Here is an 8,711-nt window from a genome sequence, read left to right as displayed (position 1 = left end):
AAAGACTTTTTAAAACCAAACTTTTTGTCAAATGTGTTTTCGATGGGGGTCAGTTAGAATGGTTATTTTCTTTATTTCCTGATTGCCAAGCCACCAGTGTGGTGGAGGACCCCACACACCCCCCCACACACACTTTTCACCCTGCTGCCTTCTAGCAAGAGGTACCGAGAGCACCCGGACCCTCACTGCCAGACTGTGAAACCGTTTCTTCCCCCAGGCCGTCAGACTCCTGAGCACTCAGTGACTGGACTGACACACACACACACACTACTTCATACACCTAGCTACTTTTTGCACGACGCTCAGTTTTTTGCACTTTTCTATTGCACTGTTGTGTCTGTATCGTTATGTTCTGCCTGGCGTTGCACTATCTTTGCTTTGTTTTGGGGTTTTTTTTGCAGTTTTTGACACTATGGGGCGATCGTGGCTCAACAATTGGGAGTTAGCCTTGTAATCGGAAGGTTGCCGGTTCGAGCCCCAGCTTGGACAGTCTCGGTCCTTGTGTCCTTGGGCAAGGCACTTCACCTGTTGCCTACTGGTGGTGGTCAGAGTGTCCGGCAGCCTCGCCTCTGTCAGTGCGCCCCAGGGTGGCTGTGGCTACAATGTAACTTGCCATCACCAGTGTGTGAATGGGTGGATGACTGGTGGTGTAAAGCGCTTTGGGGTCCTTAGGGACTAGTAAAGTACTATACAAATACAGGACATTTACCATTTACTTGCACTATCTGTAGTCCTGTGTTTGTTTGTCATATGTAGCACCATGGTCTTGGAGGAACGTTGTCTCGTTTCACTGTATACTCTACCACTGCACATAGCTGGAATGACAATAAAGCCACTTGACTTGACTTGGGAGAAAACTTTAATAAAAATAAAGCTGAAAACGATTCTGATTTCATTGCTTTAGGGCTGAGGTCATCACATGTTACAACAAGGACCACAACTATGGGACTGAAGACACTCATTAGTATTCGCTTCTATTTGTGGCCACCCTGCTGTAGTTTATACTTGGATCATTTAAATGCTTAGTAGCTGGCATAATGCTATTTAAATGTACATCACAAATAACAGCCGCAAGATTCAGTATAGCACATTTGAAACAAAAGTAGCTATATGACGACTGTTTATATATGTTAATATACAGTTTCTACTTTCCTCTTAATCTTAGTTTGCTGTAAGGTTGAAGAAGCACTTAGCTACAAGTCATTTGCATGGAACCTGGAAAGATGATGCTACAAACTAACACGTAGCATTTGTCGTTGTGTTTTTGCAACATCGTGACAATCAACCAATGACATGTTTCCATGCTGTCCCATATTCACAGTTGTATGGAAATCAGCTAATGATTGGGGGACATTCATTCCATGAACAGAACAAAAGTTAAATGCATGTTATTTACAGCTGAGCTATTAAACTATGTTTGATTTCCTTTGACTGTGTGTAATAGAGTTCTACATCATCAGTGAATAATAAGAGTGATTCAGAATTTCTGTCCAGTTTAAAGTGCTGACACCACGAGAAGTGAAGGCGAGTAGGATTTTTTAGTTTGGGTTCAGTAATTCTTAATAGGCGCACCATACATTGTTTACATCTGAATAGCATTGCAGCAGCTGAATGGAAGAGTGAGTGGACAATGAAGCTATGTCCAAAAATATAAAAGGCAGAACTTTTAACCTCTCTGACCTCACATTATCACAGCCAACATTCCTGTGACACCAAAGCAGGTCTGCGTGAGAAATAAAGCTTAAAGCTCAACCTAAAGTTTCAATGTGCAGCTTCATGTTTTAGATTTTATTTTCTGATTATTGTTATTTCGATTGTTGTTGTTGTTCAAATGTCTTGTTTGATGACCAGAACTGGAAGTGAGCAGCTTCCGGTTCCTTGGCGTACACCTGGCTGAGGATCTTACGTGGTCAGTACACACAAACAAAACAGTGAAGAAGGCGCAGCAGCGCCTCTTCTTTCTCAGGAGACTGAAAAGATTCGGCATGAGCCCCCGCATCCTCAGGACCTTCTATCGCTGTGCCATTGAGAGCATCCTCACTGGATGCATCACCACCTGGTATGGCAACAGCACCGCCTACAACTGCAAAGCTCTCCAGCGAGTAGTGCGGTGCTCTGAACGGATAATTGGAGGTGCCTGAGGAAAGCGGGGAGGATCATCAAGGACTCCAGTCACCCCAGCCATAAACTGTTCAGACTGCTTCCATCAGGAAGGAGGTTCTGCAGCATCCGGTCCCGAACCAGCAGACTGAGAGACAGCTTCTTCCACCAGGCCATCAGACTGCTGAACACGTCATAGACACCTCAGCTTCACTACTGGAACTTCAACATTATGCACTCCATACTGTACAGTAATGCCACTGTTTTGCACATGTCTCAACTCTGTATATTTTATATATTTTATTATTATTATTATTATTATTATTTTATTTTATTTTTTTACTATTTAATTTGTAAAAATGTGTATACACACACACACACACACACACACACACACACACACACACGTAGGAAAATATTTAGTATACACATCCAGAAATGCATACACTATTATATATTGTACATATATTTATTAGTTTCAGGTTGGCCATTCTTGTATTTTGCTCGTTTGTGTTGTTGTGTTTGCACATCTCTGTTGCTTGTGGGGCTCGCACACAAGAATTTCACTCGCATGTGCTGTGCCAGTGTGCCTGCACATGTGATGTGACAATAAAAAGTGATTTGATTTGATTTGATTTGTTCTTCTATTTGGTCCCAGGAACTTCTCAAAGACCCTGTTGTGGGGTTTATCTGCCTTCCATCCACAGGAGTTGTTGCTTCTGGGTGAAGTATTGGCTATAATGTACATGTTTCCAACTAGTTACAGATATATAAAATGGGCTGTATTGTGTTTAGCATGTAAATCTCATTTTATCTGATCAAATTAAGTGTCCTTTCTCCTGCTTCGGGGAAAGCCCCATGACGGGGGCTTCCCAGATTGTCTCAGCATCGCATTCACGAGATGCTTTATTGTAATTCAAACCAGAGCACAGAACAAACTGCACAACATGTAAGTCAAAGTGAATGTTTTTGAAATGTTTTCTTTATGTTTAAGACAAACAACTTGATTTGGTTTCTGATAGATGTGACAAAAGGATGTGATGAGTTTACACAGCTGACACATGCATTTTCTTCTTAGGACTTCAAAGCTGAAATTTTTAAGAGTTTACAGGTGCAGTGGTGTTTGTGCTTACAGTTTTTTACAGACGCTAGGACACATTTCTCAATACTTAGGTCACTTTTGCAAAACTCTTCACACAATCCTCCTAACTGACCGTCAGCTTGGCAAAGCAGTTCATTTCACATTCAAAATGCACTACAACTACCAAAACACTTCATTCAGGTCTCAAATAAACTCATTCTTCCAGAACACTAGCAAAGGTTGACAGCCGACAAACACACTTTGTCACCCACAAAACAATGACCTAAAAACACTAACAACATGTAGCATTACACAGTGTTTTCTTGTGTAAAACAAGGACACATCTCTGTTTATAATTTCAATATATGTTACTGGAATGAATCAGACATCATGCAGAATTCGTTAATATTTTTTTTTTTTTTTTTTTTTTTTAAATGACATCAGAAACAGCAGTATGCGACATTATGTGATGGCAGAGCTTCAGTTCATCCTTTGTCATTTTTTTTTTTTTTTTTTTTTTTTTTTTTTTTAATAAATAGGACAGGGGGAATGAATGAGAGAAAGAGGGGGAGAGAAAGAAAGAAAACCAAAGGGGAGAAGAGACGGTGAGAAGGGGGGGGAAGAGAGAGAGAAAAAAAAAAAAAGAACTCCTGGGTCACCTGTATGGAGAAAAAAAAAAAACAAACAAAAAAAACAAACAGAGGAGACAGCAAACAACAAAGAGCAACATAATAATAGAGAAAACAAAGCACCATCACAATAAACTAGCTAGCCATAGATATCAATATTTACTAAATAATAAACGATATTGTGCAGCACGCAAGATAGACAGCGCACAGTGTGCTTTGAGGTAGCAGCCAAGAAAGCTTTAGTCCGCGTCTGTGAATACCCATGTGTGCATACCTGTGTGGATCAGCATGCTTGCATTCCAAAGGTTTCTCCATGTAATGATCTGCTAGGGAGTGTGGGGGGGCCACAGCCCCGTCCTCCAGGGTGTGAAGCGGGTATGGAGGAGATCAAAACTCCAGACATCCAGAGGCCCCCAGAACACAAGAGACCATGGAAGACCAACAAAGGGGTTACTGGAATGAATCAGACATCATGCAGAATTCGTTAATATTTGTTTATGTATTTTTATTTTTTTGCACTAAGTAATCCCAAAATACAAGAATTTGTATACACACCATCCACTGATACACATACAATAGTAATGCTAATCTACTCGGTCTTCTCCATTTGGCCACAGGTTCTCATCCACATCACATCTTATGTCATCTTGGGCAACACACCTAGGAAAGAATCTTCTGGCTGCCAGAATTGAAGGAGTTGAAAAATTGAAGGAGTAACACCTGTGTAGATGTTCATCTACAATGAGAATCAGCTGTGGCTGGTTAAACTGCATTTTTAGATTTAAAATATGTTTCAATAAAATATTGCTGTTGGATTTTGCTGTCTTTTTACAGTTTTTTCTGATTGCTTAAGCACATTTTTTGTAACTATTGGCTAATTTTGCAAAACTCTTCACACAAATAAGAAAACCTGTCACCCAATAATCAAAACATTGTAGTTCTCTTGCAAAAGCAAACACAGCTGGATTAACTCTTCACACCTTCGTAAAAATGGTGTTTCCGTATCAAACAGTACACACAAGCCATCATCTACTAAGCACACAATGCGCCAACTGCACACTGATGGTATGAATACAAAACACATCTGGCTTTTGCTTTCTCTGTGCACAAGGTAGGCTATGTCAGTTTGAGCTCATACTTCTGTCATAGATCCATAAGCATAGAGGGATCCAAACTTCAAGTACTGGTGTTTATTCAAACACATCAAAACAAACACAAGTGTTTATTTCCAAGTATAGGATTATTTGCAGTCGCCATAATGACTATATGGGTTACTTGGTCTGCAGTGAACATGCTTCCTCTGCCCCAGCATCTGGTCATCTAGCAATTCTGTAAAGTAACAATTTCAGTATTTTTACATCAATGGTATTGGTGTGTTTCTCATTGGCATATGGCAGTGCTACAAATCTTTGTGCGAAGTGACTGTACTAACCGATTCTCATTTCAAGATGTCCTTATGGTGCCTGCTACAGTGTAGCGGCTCGAGTTAGGCTGGACCCGTTGGCCAGCTACCCTCAGGGTCATTCCACGGTTGATTACATGGTCCACTATTGTAGCTCTGATGTCATCAGCAATTCTATTTCTTACTCTTCCTACCCTTCCTCTCCCCCCTCCTCATCTTCCTCTCCCCCCCTCCTCGTCTTCCTCTTGCTCCTCCTTGTCCTTGTCGTCCTCTTCATCCTACTTCTTCACCTCCACGTCCTCTTCCTCGGCCTCCTCTACTTCTCACTCTTTCTGCTCCCTCCATTGTACTCCGCACACACAGCTTACCTGGATTATAGTGCTTAGGCTGATTGCAAAGTGAACGAATTATCTAAAGAAGTTTTCACATGTGAAAGTGTGCCAGACAGTTGGCAAATTAGTGTTAATGATAGCCATACATGTGTATACTTTTGCTAGGAGTGTGTTGGAAATTTGGTAATTGAGTGTTGTGCAGTGAATTGTGCCTACAGTTTTGCAAAGTGTGTGTTACAAAATTGCAAACTGAGTGCAAAGCAGTTTTTGTGCTTTTAGTTTTGCAAACTCAGTGAGTGGTTTTGCTATAAGTCTGAATAGTTTTAGAGATTGTGCTACAGGAATCACAGTTAGGGTTTAAGCATTCAGAAAAAACTGTAAGTTTTGCATTGTGTTATTGTTTTGGCCATAAGTTTAACAGTTTTGAAAACAGTATGTAAGCACATGCAAAATGTCCTGTATGTACAAAGGTTATTGGCAGTTGTTGTGTCTGAGTGAGAAGATGATTCATGAAATTTGAGAGATGTAGTCATTGAATGCATTTTGTGCCAAAACAATGATAACTGGTCCTCAGTTTAGCCCACATAGACTTCTGTTGTGCTCACTGTGTGAGGAGTTTTGCAAACGTGACCTAAGTATTGAGAAATGTGTCCTAGCGTCTGTAAAAAACTGTAAAGGTGATTAAAGATCCTACTAAACCACTATAAGACACTCTCTCCTATCTGATCCAGACTGAAATGTAGGAATGAAAGAGCTTCAGCCACAAGAATTAAAGGCAGGAGGAACATGCACACACTTAGACACACACAAACAAACATGCACACACATCCCCTGTTAAAATAACATTGCAGCAGCTGCTAAGGAGACTGGTCTCATTTAGCAAATAACAACACCTCTTAGACTCAAACCAACACCGTGTGTGTGTGTGTGTGTGTGTGTGTGTGTGTGTGTGTGTGTGTGTGTGTGTGTGTGTGTGTGTGTGTGTGTGTGTTTCTTCACACTGCAACAGAAGACTGGGGCTGTCTGGAGCAAACAAGGTCCAGTCTGTCTCACACGCCTTCCTTAGCTGCCAGCCACCAGTTGTGGCAGTTGACAGTTTGGCATTGGAGGTGTGTGTGTGTGTGTGTGTGTGTGTGTGTGTGTGTGTGTGTGTGTGTGTGTGTGTGTGTCATGGACGCAGGCATTTGTCCTGAAAGACATTTGTGTTGAACATTTGAGTGTCTGCACATCATCCTGATGTTCATGCATTTGTAAATGTACTTTAAGCTGCAGCACCTTTCAGTCTGGGTTGTTTTGTCCTTTAAAGAGACATTTGTCAGAGCTTCAAGGAGCTACCATTTGTATGACCACAGTTTACACAATAGCACAAGGGATGAAATGTCACCACTTCCTCCTGTGTGACAGAATTAACACCAAAATATCAGAGAATATTAGAGGGCAGACACAGTATCTGGCCCCGCCTACTGCCCGTCCCACTATAAGAGCCGAAATCAGATAAACTAACATGTATGTCATCCCATGTATATCTGCTAGCTGTCATGCTAGTTAGCAATATAACTACTTTTTCCACATGCTGGTTAGGCTTGCAGCTGCCTGAACTCTGGCTGAGACAGTTCTAGCTGAACCTTCAGCCAGCTGCAAAGAAGTGAGCTGAAGTCAAAACCAATGCATGGTGTGTTGTTGTAGCTTTCTTTCCTGCTTCTCTCATTACTGGTGAACTCTGCTGTGTGCATCATATTTATTTGATATTGATCCAGGTAAAAGCTTGTGGGGATAGGTTAATTGGATAATTCAAATTGCCACTAGGTGTGAATGTGCGAGTGAATCTGAGTATGAATGGTTGTCTGTCCCTATGTGTTAGCCCTGCGACAGACTGGCGACCTGTCCAGGGTGTACCCCGCCTCTCGCCCTATGACAGCTGGGATAGGCTCCAGCGCCCCCCGCGACCCTGAAAAGGATAAGCGGTAGCGAATGGATGGATGGATGATCCAGGTAAAAGTCTTATTGAGGTTAAAATCACCTTTTTAAAAAGAGAGGGCAGTAGAAATGACAAGGATAAGTATGAAAAAAATAATAATTTCCCCCAGGGATCAATAAAGTATTCTGATTCTGATTCTGATGAGAACACATGTGGTCTACAGTCTCTCCAATTAGCAACATTCAGTTGCAGATTTTGTATTATTTAGACCTTTTTGTTTTACACAAATATTGCTATAAATTGATATAAAAATGCCACAGTCACATAATGCTTCTTGTACAATAACAATGTCAAGACCAAACTGTTTTTAATGCTTTACTTTACAATCAAAAACAGGCAACACTGCTAATCTAGATGAAGCACACTGTGGTCACGTTTGAGCCGCTCAGGGAGGACCAAGCGGCCTCTGAGGCTGAAGAATGAAACCAAGAAGTGTCACGAACTTGCAGTTCCTCTAACAGCCACTTGAGGCTGGCTCTAACATAGACAACTATGTTTGTGTTGTTCGTGCCTTTTGAAGCATTTCGAATGAAATCATCTGACACATAAAAAGTTCCTATCTGCGCCAATCTTACAGTACGTACTTTCAAGAACCACCTTGAAAACCTCAAACTCCATCAGTTTTATCCTGGAGTTACATTAGGCTCTGTACTTTTTTATCAGGTTACCCTGAGGATAATATTACTGGCTAGTGCCCGTTTGTGCCTTTTATTTTTGGTATTGTTATGATGCAGCTGATGGAGCACTTTTAATTACTTTAAAAATACATTGCATCATCCTCACAGAACTAAACTTAAAGTAAAAAGGCATTATGTAGACCACAGCAGAAAGATAATGAATCGTATCAGTGCATCTCAAACATGGAAGATTACTGAATGTTTTAGAGACCATGTATAAATTCTGAATGTTTGTATTTAAAGTTTTATAAGATGACTTTTTAAAATAATAGCTTTGCTAAATAAATTGCAAATAATTCAGAGCAGTAGAGATTTAAATGTGTTTTGAACAGGTCTTTGTCCAAAATGCTGACAACCTTTAAACCATGTGCTGAACACTGAGAGTCAGCATCAGTGTCGACATTAATCTTTTTATTATTGTCACAGGATAAATAGGATTCTGCAGATTCCCTGTCCGCATGTTTTTTAAAGCGATTTCAAAGCAATGCGATAAAATAATGTATGGATTATGT

The sequence above is a fragment of the Diplotaxodon limnothrissa genome, linkage group LG14, assembly GCF_057381915.1.
Source record: "Diplotaxodon limnothrissa isolate DT_005_m linkage group LG14, D_limnothrissa_male_GT1.1, whole genome shotgun sequence".
NCBI lineage: Eukaryota > Metazoa > Chordata > Actinopteri > Cichliformes > Cichlidae > Diplotaxodon > Diplotaxodon limnothrissa.
Note: the sequence above shows the minus strand (reverse complement) of the source record.